Genomic DNA, 16,573 nt, shown 5'->3' on the forward strand with positions numbered 1-16,573 from the left:
GAATATTCAACAAAAGTACGATGGACAATGCATAATTATACTCGGGGATTAGCACAGGACAGAGTCGTCTTGTCGTGAGGTGCGCGCCCGCAGACCTTCATCTGCTACATATATCCTCTGCGAGCAGCGCGGAGACGGGCTTACAATATAATCCGCGTCCGCGACTAAATGCTTCTTCGAAATATCGTCATATGGCACAGGGAGCCTGCAGAATAAACCAGAAACTGAAATCAGAGGGCCTTATCATATACCACACTGTTCCAACGACACATTTCATCGCTTGTTGAACAGCCGACCCTGTATACTTCCAAAAATGCGTCCGCCGTACGATCAGCTCTTCGTTGAAGTAGAAAAACAAAAGGAAAGTGAACGCGAGGTTTATGTGTGGGATTACTAAAACGTTCATTGCTTGATTCCGCTCCGCATTTGTACACGGCGTCCCCCTCCTCGCCCCCCCCCCACCGATTTCTCGCGAAATAGCAGTGCATTTCGCGTATAGTTGGTCTCGTGAAACCTACCTGACGTAAGTTAGACGAACGTCTTTATCATGCCAGAAGCTGCACTGTTTTTTTTTTTTTTTTTTTTTCATTTCCGTTACAGCTATTATGTTTCTCAATTCCGCATTGGCACAGCATTTATTTTTCTGTGGTTTCATTTCCTTGGTTCTTGCTATATGGGCACATATTTAACGACGCACAGGCTTGGAATATACTTTACATTTTCGCATGGTTTATATTCTTATAAAAGGCATAAGTTATTGTCCGGGATTGGGTAATCACATCCCCGAAACATATTTTTCTGCGGCGTATATGTATAAGCGAAACAAAGCCGCATTCGTTGTCCACGCTGCAAAATGAAGCCAACCTCTCATTGTGCCAGTATCAGGTCTAAACGAGGCGTCAGTAGAATTCATTTGTGCCTGATGTTTTGGAGGTGACATGGGGGATATGTTGCTGCCGTCGCCGACGCCCGGAAGAGCGGCGACGAAGCGCGCAGAACCGCGTCCCCGGGTAGCTCTTGCAGGCGATCGCGTACTCTACGAAGACGCAGCTGCTTTTTAAGTGACCTAAACGTACTCTTTGCCTATAGTCGTCACCATAACAAGTTTTTTTAGGGCGCGGAAAGGCGAAAAGAAGCGAAATAGAACCAAAACACTGCACGAGCCCCTATCAGTCACGCAGCGCAAATCCCGTCAACGCCGCGGAGAAGCGGCGGCAGGCGGCGCAGCGATCGCAAAGCTCGAGGCGTATACGCCGCACGCGCGGCGGCTGGATGACCTTCGTGCGGAGGTGGCGCCTGTAGCGGCGCGCGCGGTCCCTATATGAACCGAGAGCCGAAGTTTCGTGACCAGTAAAGCATTGAAGGACTATTACTATGGTCCCTAGAAATACTTGCTAGTCTGCCGTCCGGCGGCCGCGAAGGGGGCTCCTCCGTGATGCATGCAGCGGCGGCGCTGCACGCAGTCGGAGCGCGGCCGGCCAGTGTCGGCGTGGGGAGCAGTGCAGCGGACGGCGCATCGCTGTGCTGCATTCGTAGGTATGGGCGCTTTCAGCCGATTTTAAGGGCGCATTTTCGTCCTATACAAAACAGATTAGCCAAATAAATTGGTTCCTACGAATACGAAGAGTTTGTTACCGAAGCATGAATTAATGCCAGTACGTTTTTTGCGAATTAAGAACGATCGAGCCGCCAAACCATGGAATCGTGTCACATGCGCTCTATCCTCGATATCCTCTTCAAGGGAAAAGGTTTCGACACATTCTGCGGGGCATCGGAAACACTGTCGGCATGGAATCTTTTGCTAGCTGGGGCACATCACGCGGTATTTTGACTAAGTTACCTAACAAAGAAGCGTTTTTGTGTATACCCCCGCCGTACACTGCCGTGGATATATAATTGATTGATTGTAGGGTTTAACGCGCCGACGCAACGCAGGCGAGGAGGCGCGCCGTAGTGGAGGGCTCCGGATTATTTTTACCACCTGGGCATCTTTAATATGCGCCGAAATCACGTACACACGGGCGTTTTTGCTTTTCGCCTCCATCAGAAACGCGGCCGCCACGGCCCGGAATCGAACCCGCGACCTCGTGGATATATAGCGCGTGAAAATATTTGTGTTGTGTGTGGGCGCTTCATAATTTTTTTTTGAGGTGCTTTAGAACCATCCTCACTTCTCTTTGCTTGGGAGTCAAATACAGTATTCCCTCGTTATAAGGAGATCGCTTTATTCGAAATATCGCTTTATTCGAAATTTCTTATGGTCCCAACCCAAACGCATGCTTTATAGGCCGCATTACTCGAAGCGCTCGAAGAGCCTGACCCGCTTATCGAGCGGAGGCGTCGCCCATTGCGCGCCAGCGGCGACCCATCGGCAAGTCAGGAGGTCAACATGGCCGGTCAACGCAAGCTGGTCTTTCCCCGGGCGATTTTCTGGAGTCAGTTCATGCTCGATTTGCGTCAACCGACTTTGGACAAACGGTCCAACTGCGTGGTACGGTCCTTAAATTTTGTTCCTAGACATTGGTGTGGGCGCGACGGTGTGCGAACACCGACACTCGAACCGTAGAATTAGCAGTGTCGTTGACGAGGGAACGCCGAAAAGCGCTTGTTTTGCAAACTTCACGGCTGCACACCGCGAGGAAAATTTGCCCAGTGATCATGCTAAGCCTCTAGAGCGAAAACCGTCAGTTTTCATGATTACGCTGTGTGCCCAGAGTGAGCGGGTAATCGTTTTTTGAGCGCAACAAGCACAACCCTAGACTCTATAGCCACGGCATTTGCGGCGGTTTCCAGCGCGAAATTCGCGTATCATTCCGTGACGCCCGCACGCCTCCCTATAAATTGGCCACAGCCACTGACACTTTTATGGGCGACGACCACGGCCTCATGTATTGCTGGTCAAATCGGAGATGGGGTTGCTCGTGCCCGACAAAAACTTGAAACAGCCAAAACTCACTTCCCTTTTTGCAACCGAATAAAGTTGTTCTTCTCTGAATACATTGTGTTTTGGTTCCTTGCAGTTGTAGCGCAATTAAAGCTCAATTGCTTAAGCTCTTCTCGAGCGGTTGCTTATATCGAAATACCGCTTGTAACAAATTTTTCCGCCGTCCTGCTGACTTCGTTATAACGAGGGATTACTTATATGCTTTGAAGCTTGAACGGAATCTGACCAATTTGCATCGTTCATTAACTAGGCCCCATCGCACGTCGAATGCTGCCTCCTCAGTTGGGAATATCTGTTAAATGTAAATGCCGAATAAAAGTAATAGGAATGTACGAACGCATATGATGTTTTTGGCACTTTCAATCAACAGACAGAAACTGTGGTACTATCTTCTATTTTGCGCGCCTGTAATTTTTGTGAATTCCACGATTTGGAAAATTCGCTACCTTGAAGAGTGCGGGAAACTTTTTCAGAGAATCAGGCTGCCAAACAGTAACTGCGCTTGCATTCTTCATTACACAGGGCTTTCTTTTTCTTTTTTTATCGCCCGCATACTAGGAGTGAATCACGAGACGCACGCAGGGAAAGCAACAAGGGAGAACATCTGTGTTATGGCCAATCATTTTACTTGCGGCTGTTTGAAATTAAAAACATAAGCTCTTAAGGCTTATTTATTTCAATGACCATATGCCTTGGGGAAGTAAGAGGGCTCGGCCAGAAGTATTTAGGAATGGGTTTTTTGGTAAAGCATTTCCCTGCAGCTTTTTTTTTTCTTCTTTTTTCTCGAGTCAGCCAGGACGGGTACATGCAGACCTCCTTCAATACATGACGTTCGGGGATAACCACGTAGTTTTCACAATTAGCACAAACACTGCGTGTGGCGCCGCCGGGCTCTCCTGGAACGGATCTCACTGTCTCAACAATGCGCGAAATAATGGTTCCAGCGGTTGTAGCGAAACGGCTAATCTCGTTGCTGCGGTTTCATCCTTCTGTCTCACTCGCGAAGGTAAGCGTCCGCAAATAGCCTAGGCTCCGTAGCCCGATTCGCGAAAAATTCGGGTCGCCGAAATTAAAAGGTCCTATAGTAGTTCTATCGCAGCTTCAATTGTGAGCTGATGTACCCCGAGCCGCTGAATTTCACCGCTCTAACTGGCCGTCAAACCCCCATGCGCGCCCGCTCTCCGCGGCAGTAGCGCGCGGCACTGGACGGCCGGCGGCCGCTCTCGCTCCCGCCGCTCGGGCGCTCCGATTGCTGGCAGCGCCCTCTGCGCAGCGCTGTGCGTGCATCAGCGGCGCGGACACGCCTCCCCATAGAGAAGGCGCGCGGACGGCAGACTAGCAAGATTTCTAGGGACCCTACTATTACTAACATACCTCTTTCTTTCTCACCTGCTGGCTTCGTGTTGCTTTTAAAAGGAATTGATGATTTATCGCTGCGTCCAAAGATACGTTGGACACACTTGCAAAAAACGTAATACACGGGATATACCTGCTAAATTTCTCAATGGCACAAAGCACGTACACTGATCGCACAGGCTAAAAGTATGTCTGACGTGCTCCACACTCTTCGTCTGCCCCTCAACGCAGTCATGCTTGATTTTTACCCAACCGGCAAAACCACTTCTGCTCACTGACGAGCCGGGTCACTGTCACGCCCACTTCACAACATATGGTGAAAGCAGTCTGTTCTGAATTTTACCAAACAAACCAAAATGCTTCCACTCACTGACTAGCCGTGAAGAGTCACTGTTAATAATTAATCGTTACTTCAAATTTCAAAAATACAGATGTAACGCTAGGGATGGTGAAGGCTGTAGTGGAACCCATGAAACGCAAAAAGGGCTATTGTAAATCTAAAAGACATCTACACAAGACGATTCGAACTGCTTAGAGACATCTTGGCGAAGAAGTTATTTATAAAAGCCGTCCTGAAGAAGTCTTGTAGCTGTGCTAACGCGACGCTTATAGCCGTCTATCTGGGTGCTTGCAAGACATCTACAGGACTTCTTGTAGGATGTCTCAGCACCTTCTTGTTGACGTCTATACAACTTCTTTTCAAGGAGTTTTAAGACCTTTTCAAGAAGTTTCAGGAATTACGTTATCCACGTTTACTCAGGGGTTCCTTCGTGGCACCCACTAAATTCTTTCTCTGTACACCACAGGCTAGCCCGAAATATCGCTACGAGCTGTCCCCACAACTGACGCACCCAGCAGCTGCTTTTGGAACACCGACTTGACTGCCCGCTGTTCTCCGAATAAATATCTTTGCTTAAACTGGCACGCAGTTTCAAAGATACTTAATCGGAGAAGGGCTGGTCATTGCCGAGTGTTCTGGAAGCAACCACTGGGTGTGTTAATTGTTGACAGCTGGCAGCAACATCCACAACCGGCCTGTGTGAACAGAGAAAGCATCAAGCGGGCAGCACAACTGAAGGTGATGTTAGCACAACATAAATAGGGGGTATTCGCATAAACTCTTAAGAATAGAGTTGCTTGATGCCAGCTAGGTCTCATTTCAGATGTTTTGTGTCCTGTGTACAAAATGATAAAATCAACCTGTAATCTTTTGAAAACCAAGCTTTATTTGTAGTGCAACATTAGGTATATATATTAAAGCAGAAGGAATTACAGGAGAAAGCTCTCACAAAAAAAAGGTAACCGTCAACCCGCTATATACTTGTAAACAGGGATGATAGCTTCATGTGGCAGTCATCAGCAGTCTGGCTTGTTCCCATGAAGCTGAGTGTCCTTGCTTCTTGCCTCCAGCCGTGTTGCCCGTGCCAGCAGGATGCCTGGGTAGAACACAAGGCACTGTGTCACTTACAATGTGTACCAGTAGTGAGCCGTGAAAGGTATCAGACAGACAGCTACTTATTAAATTTCGTTGATGCGAAAGCAAGCTAGACAAATGGTTCGTTGGGGCGAGGACTGTGTTGCACTGACTTCTCTGGCTAACTGATGGGGAATTGGAAATTTTTCGTCGAAACGGAAATTTCGTTGAAGCGGAGTTCGTTGTAGTGGGGTTCGACTGTATTATTGATGGGTATAGGTGCCAGAAAGCAAGTATAAGAATTAAGGTCGCAGTAATTTTTATCCTTTACCAAAATGAATGAATTTCCAGGAAGGCAGAAAGGAATGTGCACCAGCAGCTGTAAATTGTCACACCTAGGGATGGACACCAGTATGTCCACTCGTGTGGGGAGTGGGGGAGGGCATGACAGGCAGATAGAGAGGAGACAAAGGCACGAGGGGGTATTATGTTTTACGCGCCGACGCTACACAGGCGATGAGGTGCGCCATAGTGGAGGGCCCCAGATTAACATTTTGACCACCTGCACGGGATCTCGAGCACAAGGGCGTTTTTGCTTTCGACCTCTATCAGAAAAGCGGCCACCACAACTGAGAAGTGAACCTGCAAACCTCAGGCTCAGCTGAACAACGCCTTAGCCATTGACGGCGGGTTGTAGGACACCGAAGTGAATTTGTCAAGCTGCTGTCTTTTTTGTTTGAACTGCGTATAATGGCTCAAATAAACACACTTTTCATCGTTTATCCTGTCGATAAGGCGGTATTTATTTTATGAGGCCTGAAAACGGAAAAACTGCCATGCACGGTCTTAGGCAGCCACAGCAACTAAAGCAGTGACGTTCATACAAGTTACTACGTAATTGGACAATGTCCAAGATTAGAATTCAAACCAGTTTGTATCGGCTCTGTAAAATACCGTATTTACTCGCATAATTTGCACACCCTTAAGTTTTGCTAGGTTTACAGAAACGACAAAGTTTTGCCAGATTTACAGAAACAGCGCCAAAATTGTGAATTTAGTATAGAAAATACCGCCCAAAAACAAATAAACCACTTAGTGCTATGGGATTTGAGCTTGCGAATTGCATAACAATATACCTAGTGCTCCAGATCACTCCGCCATAAGCCAGTGTTGGCAAGGGCATAAGTATAATGTATACAATGTATACCCAGTTCACATTTTTATCTAGGTTCGGCATTCCAAGCAGCCCAGACGACTATTTCTTGAATAGCGCTTCTGCAGTAAGCATCCCTCAAATTTTCACAAATACCTCCCCTTTAGTGACTGCATTCCTTTAGCAGAAAAGCGTTCATAGATGTGTGATCGTGCTGGTGACTGCTGTGCTAGTTCACCCAGCACAAAAAAGCGCTTCATGCACCCTGATTTTTCCCTGTATGGTAAGTTTCAGTTAACATTATTTTCTTAGTACCTATACTAAGTAGAATAGAATGCAAGCTTGGGCTAGTTGGTACATTCCGAAAAAGAAAACTGCGATTAAAACGAGGACACAAGAGAAGACGACTAGACACACAGGGCGCAGACTAGCAAGTGATTTTTTATTTGAGTGAAAAACACATCATGAAGGAAACTGTGATCTACACATGTGCGATAACCTAGGGCACAGGACTAAGATGAACAACCAAATCACACCCAAAAGTCCAGTCATGAAACGCAATCTCGGTGCTTAGTAGAGACACCGACGGTGAACTGACGCAATCTTCGCCTTTTTTTCAGAATCGCGTACTGCAAAAATCTCCCTCCTGCACGCACCCCTGTAATGCTTTGTAAATTCGCGTGCTTCGAGGCGTGGCGCACAGCCTTTGCAGTTCTTTACAGTGGGTGGCCAGGTTGCTGCCAGTAAAAGTGCGGAGGCTGTCGGCGTGTACCCTCAGTCGATCATTAATGCATCGGCCCGTTTAGCCAATCTGCGATCATCCACTGGACAAGGGGGTTTTGTAGACGACCCATGCTTGACAGTTAAAAAAGCACTTCACATGTCTTTTCCAGCACCCCGCATGTCTATTTTCTTCGGTGTTTACACGCTTACACAACTTGTGTAGCTTGTTAGGTGCCGAAAAAACAACACGAGCCCCCACCTTTTCCTTAGCTTTCTTGATCCTGTACCCAACATTGTGGACGTAAGATAAAACGGCCATCTTGTCGCCCTTGTCCCGTTCGCACCTCGTCTTCTTGGGGCGTGACTCGACAAGAAGCTTCTTGCCAACTGCCAAGATAAGGTCGCAAGGAAACCCTGCTTCCTTCAGTCGCTCCACCTGTGAACAGAAACTCGCCTCAGCTTGGTGTGTGCACGAGCGCTGCAGCGCATTCCCGAGAGCTGACGTGAAGTGAAGCAGTCCTTTTTGGATCGAGGGGAATAGATCCAACACACATGGTCACAGTTCACCTTGGGCTCCATATCCAAAAACTGCATCAATCCCCCGACCGGTGCTTCTATTGTTTACGAAAAGACATTGAGGGTGGAGCGAAAGAGTTCAAAACACTTCTTCAACTTGATGTGTAGTGCCCTCTGGATTGAGCTGCTACAGCACTAGGAAGTCGTCAACGAAGCGGAAAATCTTAATGACGTTAGTGCGGAGCAAGGGAAGCAACTGATGAAGTTGTCGAAACGTGCGAGTAGGAGGTCACTGAATATTGGGGCAAGACACGACCCTATACGTACACTGTCCTTAGGAACGACTGCACACCCCTTGAATTGGCTCAGCTGGTTGGGCCGCTGCCACCGTTGCAGACGCCACCATCGCCACCGTCGCAGAGTCAACACCGCCGGTTGTGCCAAATCCTTCGGGCCTCCGTATGAAAGATTCGGCACAACCGGCAGTTGTGACTCGCGACGGTGCCAGTGGCCCAACCAGCTGAGCCAATTCAAGGGGTGTGCAGTCGTTCCTAAGGACAGTGTACGTATAGGGTCGTGTCTTGCCCCAATATTCAGTGACCTCCTACTCGCACGTTTCGACAACTTCATCAGTTGCTTCCCTTGCTCCGCACTAACGTCATTAAGATTTTCCGCTTCGTTGACGACTTCCTAGTGCTGTAGCAGCTCAATCCAGAGGGCACTACACATCAAGTTGAAGAAGTGTTTTGAACTCTTTCGCTCCACCCTCAATGTCTTTTCGTAAACAATAGAAGCACCGGTCGGGGGATTGATGCAGTTTTTGGATATGGAGCCCAAGGTGAACTGTGACCATGTGTGTTGGATCTATTCCCCTCGATCCAAAAAGGACTGCTTCACTTCCCGTCAGCTCTCGGGAATGCGCTGCAGCGCTCGTGCACACACCAAGCTGAGGCGAGTTTCTGTTCACAGGTGGAGCGACTGAAGGAAGCAGGGTTTCCTTGCGACCTTATCTTGGCAGTTGGCAAGAAGCTTCTTGTCGAGTCACGCCCCAAGAAGACGAGGTGCGAACGGGACAAGGGCGACAAGATGGCCGTTTTATCTTACGTCCACAATGTTGGGTACAGGATCAAGAAAGCTAAGGAAAAGGTGGGGGCTCGTGTTGTTCTTTCGGCACCTAACAAGCTACACAAGTTGTGTAAGCGTGTAAACTCTGAAGAAAATAGACATGCGGGGTGCCAGAAAAGACACGAGAAGCGCTTTGTTAACTCTTCTTGAACCGCGCGGTTTTAAAACTTAGACAAGGGAAGAGCACACAAGGATGGGACTCGCGCTTTGCCCCGTCCTTGTGTGCTCCCCTTGTCTAAGTTTTAGAACAGCGCGGTTCAAGAAGATGTATAACCAACTAGCCCCCATTTTAGCCTTGCTTTTTCAACTGTCAAGCTGCGTCGTCTACGAAACACCCTTGTCTTGTGGGTGATCGTACATTGGCCAAATGGGCCGATGCATTAATGATTTACTGAGGGTACACGCCGACAGCCTCCGCACTTTTACCGGCAGCAACCTGGCCACCAACTGTAAAGACTGCAAAGGCTGTGCGCCACGCCTCAAAGCATGCAAAGTGACAAAGCGTTACAGGAGTGCGTGCAGCAAGGAGATTTTTGAAGCGTACGCGATTCTGAAAATCAAGGCGAAGATTGCGTCAGTTCACCGTCAGTGTCCCTACTAAGCACCGAGATCGCGTATCGTAACGGGACTCTTGGGGGTGATTTTTAGTGTCCTTGGAATACCCCGGCCCTCACCTTGTTTGTTTATGTGCGAAGCGATTGCACATGCCTAGTGTAGGGTTCTTTGCCCCCCGTGTTGCGCTCAGTCTTTTGGCTGTGGTTTTGGTTGTTTACCTTTGTTCTGTGCCCTAGGTTACCGCAGTTTCCTTCATGATGTGTTTTTCACTAAAATAAAAAATCACTTGCTAGTCTGCACCCTATGCGTCTATTTGTCTTCCCTTGTGTCCTTGTTTTATGTGCAGTTTTCTTTTTTGTACATTTATTAACTTTGATAAAGCTTCTCCCACCTTCAATTGGCCTTTGATTTTTTTCACTAGCGTACCAGTCAGCGGAGCGTCGCATGTGTGGAGTGAGTTAAAACAGAATACAGTCTACAAACTAACAAACTAAAGGCAGATATTTCCAGGCACAAACGGGTCATAGCTTAGTTTCAACTGAGCAAACAAATTAAGACGACCCGCTGGCGGCCAGAAGACTATACGCTGGACCGACTGACTCTGTCGGAGGGTCGGCGAGCTGCACAGTAGTGCAGCCAAACCATCTTGTTTTGATGTCACACAAAATGTCAGGAAATCAGCAAGAAGTATGCAGAGGAAGGCCGCATTTTTGAATTGATTATTTCTACCGAATAAATTCACGTAAATGCCGCGTGTGGTGAAAATATGGCCTAGAGACTCCAGACTACAATTCGCACTAGTATTCCTGCAATATTTACAAATCACTTCAGTGACGCTTAAAAAGGGGTATTAAAAAAGACGCACACACACATGCACAAGAGAAGATAACAAACAAACAAACCCTCAGTTCCTCAATGTTGTTCCAAATCAACCGGGCTGGGAGGCGAGGCGTGGGGATGACTCCTGAGGCATCCAGGTAGGAGCCCAGGACCTTGTGGACTTTGTCCCGCTCCCTGGCACAGCCCGGCAGCAACAGCAGCTGGTCCAGCAGCCGAAGATTCCGCCGTGCGGCCAGCAGCTGGCCTCCCTGTTGTTAAATCTGGCCACTCTCCATGGCCAGCAGGCAGGGCTGTCAGCCACCTCCAGGTGGTGCTTCTCTGCTTGGAACCCACATGGGGCACAGGACGGCTGAGAGCTGCTGGAAGGGGAGGAAAACAACTAAGAGGAGCCCCAAAAGCAGCATCCTGGGCACACAGAAATGTTTAAACAAGTAAAATGCCTTCGGTACAGACGAGTTTCTGCCGCACAGACGTCTTTCAGCAGTGACTATGAAATGCCTCAGGACAAGCACCAAAAGAGTTCATGCGATGTGTACATACACCACATGAGCCAACAGATCATGAAGGAACTTGGCTTTCATTTAAAAAACGACTATCAAGGTAGCATTCAATTCGGTAGGCTACAGAACTTTTCATGAAACCAGAATGAACGAAACACAGTCACTTAGTGGACAGTTTGATGTACACGAAAACAACATCCTGAAGCTAAAACGACTACATGGCAATAAAACACAATATGACTAGATTCCCTGAAAACACCTTTGAGCTTGTTTAAGTAAGCAGAAAATGTAACGAAACAAAACAGACACTTGTGCTAAACCCACGTTTCTCTGGTTAAATATGCATGAAAGTAGAACTATCGTGACAGGTCCAAAGTTGTTTTTTGTGCCATTTTGTCCAGTGCTGCCACCATTCTAGCTTTACCCTCAGGTAAAAGAGACTGCCCACTTTCGACATACCCGAAGCTCTTGGACCTCATGTCGAGGCTAATTAGAAGCTCCGTATTCGCCACCATGTTATTTTTGTGGTCTCCACTTCTTGCTGGACCCTGTCTCGGTCATCATGACTAGGACCAGCCTTGGCTGGGTCAAGACACCACTGCTTAGCTGCCTGAGCTTTTCAGCCGCAATGCGCTCTTGGCAGTCTTTGCTCGATGTTTGTACTGCTCTCAAAACCTCTGGTGTCACATTGAAGCGACTTGCATCTCCGTCAAAGCGCTTGAAGAACGAAACAATGTGCCTGATGCCATGAACAGTTTGTATCGCACACTGAGCCCTTTCATTAAGGTGCCGGCAGTTCTTATTGAAGCCCATTTCCCCAACCGCTTTTCTATGTGGAATGCACAGCAATGCCTTCACTAGCCAAGCCAAGAGAGGGAATTTGGTTTTGTTGTTAGCCTCCTTCTCAAAACTCTGCTGCCAATACTCGTTAATTCGTGTAGACGGATCTGATCAACATGTTCAAGCTGGACGAGCATGTATTCATCCATCAAAGTCAATTCATCGGTTAGATCACTTGCAGCACCCTAAAATGAGCTCTAGAGGACTTTTCTTTCCTCAGCTGTGGGCTTAAGAAGCGCAGGCTGTGCAAAATGAAAGGCAGTCGTTGAAAGGCAGTCGTGCAGAAGGCACTCAGCACATTTTATGTAAAAACTTCCTTCCACTTCATTTTACGTAAAAGATGCCTTCAACGCCCGTGGCGTAAAGGACTCCTCCCACCAGAGCCAACACATTGCGGAAACCCGGCGAAACGAAGCTTCGGTACAAGATTGGCGCAGATTGCTTGAAATGAAGAAGGATGTAGCAGGATTTACCTTTCGGCACGGTTCGGCGCAGATATCACATCACTGGTTCGTTGCCCTTGAGCTCCCTGTGTTTGGGCTCCCACTGCGGCCGCAGCCAGGCGCCCCGATACAGCACTCCATGCACCACGAGTGAGCACAAGTCGCCCTCCGGATGCGCAGCAGGGCCACCCGGGAGTAGCATTGCAGGGCACAGCGCTGGGGTCAGGTCCAGGCTGACACCCACCAGCTCGGCTGTGGCTGGGGATACAGCCCACTACAGCAGCGCCTGCCGGGTGACCTCCCCTAGCATGGCGCCTGCTGAGGCCGAGCCCTGTCGCTGCCGCACAGAGCCGCCCGAATAGGCCAGGGTGTGGCCCTTCAGGTCATCTCGGACGATGGCCCAGGCCAGCTGAGCTGCCCACAGTGGGGCCGTCCGTTGTTTGCTGCGCTTGCCCAGGATTTCCAGTTGCACCTCGGCCACCAGAGCAGGAGACCAACCAGGGCCCTCCCATCCAGAGGCCACCACCTGGGACATTTTATGATTACTGGACCAATAGGTGCAAATAGCAGTTCGGAAGGGGAAAACACGCATTTACCTTAGGAAATAGGATATAACGGTGTGATAAACATTGCTAAGCCACAAGTGACAAAGCTCTGAGGTTTGCAAGCCCGTCGAATTGCCCTGCAGCTGGCTAAACAGCAACCACTTGATCTCCCAGGTACGACGCTGAAATTGAAGCCTTTGTCATCTCCTGCCCTAACATCATTTTGACGCCACTTTAAGCCACTAAACCTAGGACAACCCAATGAACGTAGTTATAAATATTCCTAGGTGAAACCTGAAGACAAGAAAACTAGACACAAGGGCAGCTCTATGCAAAGCGGTAACATGAAGGGCAGTGAGCACAAATTGCACAGCTTCTCTCTCATTTAGTGCACACAAATTGCATACCACATCCTGCCAAAACCTGATGCACCCAGCATAACCGGTTAATTGCACTGTAAACACATCATGGGTCTGCAAGGAAAATTCCAATTGCAACATCAGCTATACACAAAAAGTGGTTACCTTCTGTAAATGAGAAACGTCCTAATTGACCCTGTGCAAGCGCGGCTTGGCCTACTCACACATGGACAGGTTGATCAGCGACACCTCCTTGGCAGCTTTGTTGACATCCAGGGCTTGAAAAGGCGCCCTGAACGCACCGACCAGATGCCGGCAAAAATGCGAGATAATAAAGTGTACACAACTAAAGCACTGAGAATTAAAGCAGTTTGAAACTTATCTCGAGGTAAACAAGGATGCAGAGGGGTTTTACTACTCTAACATGAAAATATCTACTGCACAAGGACAAAAAAGAAGTCAAAAGCTCATTCACCGGCCTTTGCCTGTGAATGAGCTTATCTTATTCAAAAATCTCAAACCTGCTACAGTGAAAGGCTTGGAATGAATAAAACTCTAGGGCAATGCCTTGAACATGCACACAATATTTCGGGAAGGTCTGGTACTATTCATAACTCAAATGTGAGTTAGCAGAAGAAAACTAAAATATGTCAGACACTAGCAATACCATTGCAAACTTTCTCCATAAACCCACGTTTGCAGCTAGATAATATGCCATTCTCCTTTTGTCATACTGTTTTATGTGACAGGAGACAACTAAAATGGAACAAGCAGTAAGGCAAACGTGCAGTCTATTAGCTTCATTTTTAGCTCATACAGAAATTTACTAAATATGCCCATCATGAATATCTCAAGACAACTGATCACATCAACAATAAATGCAGCATGGAGATATGATAACGGTCAGTGGCAATGCAAATTGTCTTAAATTGGCCCCACTCCAGCTTTATTTTTGGTCCAGATTACAAAATCGCACGACATGCATTTCATACGGGTTTTTGGAAACAGATGGTGTATTAACTCCAACAATTTGTGTTCAGAACAACGACAATTCCTCCGTCATTTCCATTGTTTTCTTTGGAGTTATGAGTAGGATTATTGTATTGTTGAGTTTTAGTTTGCGGACGCACCATAATGCGCAACAACTGTCTAGTATTTGTAATGTCCATACGCTAAACTGTGCTCTTAAACGCACTGACCTATGTAGGATTTTATCACATCAAAGGGACCTTACAAACGATTTCTGATTCAGTCTCTGTAGTCACATGCGTTATCTACTGGCTATTTTCCGGAATCTGTGAGAAACATTGCGTACATGCGGACTTACTACAAACTTCTTGTTTTTTTTTTGTTAGTGTCATCTTGGTAGCAGTGACAACAGACAATGAGTGGAGCCTGGAAGAAACTACAACTCTGTCTGGTCAACGTGCTCTCAGACGCTTTCTTTTACTATTATTTCTTCTCGGCCAGTGCGTCATATATAACCTGAGAATGTGAGCGAGAAACAAGAAAAACGGGGTTACAGCATGAAAGGCGCCAACTATAAAAAAAAAAGTACAGTTGCTCCCCCCCATTTTGCCTTAATAGGGTATTTACATTGCACTCCATCGTTGTGCTGTGACATCACCAAAATTTATGAAAGTTTTGGGCATCACTAGTCCATAAAGGCTCAGCGCGAGCTCGGCTGATAGCCTGTGCATTCGTTGTACTGCTTGTACCATTTCAACAGTTTTCTTTATTTAAGGAAGTGGATATATTGCCGGCAGCCGGCACTTTAGCCAGTAGGGATATTTTGCCGGCACTGTATTCTGATTGGCTGTTCAGCCTTACTTCATTGTGACGGGTATGTCCACCTTAATTAAACTAGTAAGATTTAGTTACATTTATGTCCACCTCCTCCAGGCGCACAATCAGCCGCAGTTACCGGGGCGCAGTGGTTGCGCCTCTGGTTTCTAATCGCGAAGTCGCGCGTTCAAACCCACTTCTGCTAAATTCAGTTTTTATTTCTTGTGATTTTCTAGGACTGATTCGCTGCGTTTATTTATTCAGCAACTCGGTTCTTTTGCGGCATCCTTATTATTTATTCAAGACCTGCGTTTATGTGTTGGGTTAGGTTAGGTTGGGATGGGACCTGCCTTTACTGGTTGGGTTAGGTTAGGTAGAATTGGTTAGGTTAGATGTTTCCTTAAAATACACATGCGAATAAATCACGCAAGAGAAACATGCATCTGCACTGGAGATAGTAAAATGCCGACTGTCGGCAAAATGCCGGCAGGATGGTCACATGTTCACCACCTGCCATTGGTAGCGCAAAATATCGTGTTCTTTGTCTTTCGAACTCAATAATCACCTAATACAAAACATCTGGCACAATACCTGGGACAGATAAATTGCCGGCTGCCCGCACAATATCCGGAAAAGGTAAAATGCCGGCTGCCGGCAACATATCCGCGACCGATAAAATGCCGGCTGCCGGCACAATATCCACACCCTTTCTTTAACGAGAAAGGTAATGCCAAAAGTTTGCAAGCCCAAGCGTGTACTTCTTCACAAATTGTGGTGCTGGGCACCGGCGTGTGCTGCGCACAGAATTCGCCAAACTACGGTACTGTGCAGTGATAGCTCATTAACGACGACCGCAAGAAACTCTGCTACTACTTATCACGCTAGTAGCTACTCACCTTTGTTCGTGCAGAGTCGTTTCCGGACGCTTGGGGAACCGTGGCAGTCTTCACGCATACAAAGGCTTGAGCAAGGTATTTTGGAGATGCATTTAAAACACCATTTACCTATTTACTCTCTCAAAAGCATTTTTTTTTTGCGCAAACAACCTTACAAACGCAAGAGCAACTCTTAGGAACGACAAACGCGACCAACGGTTGTTGTGTTTGAATTGAAGCGACAGAGGAACCCCTGGTGGTGCTGAAAACTACTACCACAAATGCATAAACTAAAAAGTAAAATATTTTCGCTTAATAAAAAGCAAACAACGTTTTATAAACCAAGTTTTTTTTTTAATGCAACAAATTACTCCTTTATTGCAATGTTTAACGGCTTTTTATCTTTTTTTTTGAGTGAGCACTCAGCGCGCACTTTTTGAAGTTTGCAGCGGTTCGGTTCTACAATTTTGGATTGAATCAATTGGAGTGGCGCCTGTAAAAATGCTTCTTTAAGTCTTCGGTACTTTTCCCATGCGTTATCGGGCACTCTGCCTATCTTCGGCACCGTGTGGAGCAAGGAAGCAACGAGTTATTTTCCAG

General features: G+C 47.3%; 1 long non-coding RNA gene across 3 annotated transcripts; it reads right to left on the bottom strand.

Moving 5' to 3' along the window:
* Positions 1–5,531: 5,531 nt before the first annotated feature.
* Positions 5,532–16,207, bottom strand: LOC144174869 (uncharacterized). 3 transcript variants are annotated; one of them, XR_013323535.1, is made up of 5 exons: positions 15,995–16,207; positions 13,538–13,605; positions 12,440–12,935; positions 10,689–10,985; positions 5,532–5,736 (listed from the first exon to the last, which is right to left on the bottom strand). It is a non-coding gene; the product is annotated as an uncharacterized LOC144174869 (long non-coding RNA). The 3 variants fall into 3 exon arrangements; XR_013323536.1 differs by lacking the exon at positions 15,995–16,207 and having other exon boundaries at positions 5,533–5,736; positions 10,689–10,982; positions 13,538–14,046; XR_013323534.1 differs by lacking the exon at positions 15,995–16,207 and having other exon boundaries at positions 5,533–5,736; positions 13,538–14,046.
* Between the last annotated feature and the right edge of the window lie 366 nt (positions 16,208–16,573).

This window comes from Haemaphysalis longicornis, unplaced genomic scaffold (assembly GCF_048455015.1).
Source record: "Haemaphysalis longicornis isolate Haplotype H1 unplaced genomic scaffold, Haemaphysalis longicornis Haplotype H1 scaffold_1, whole genome shotgun sequence".
Classification (NCBI taxonomy): Eukaryota; Metazoa; Arthropoda; class Arachnida; order Ixodida; family Ixodidae; genus Haemaphysalis; species Haemaphysalis longicornis.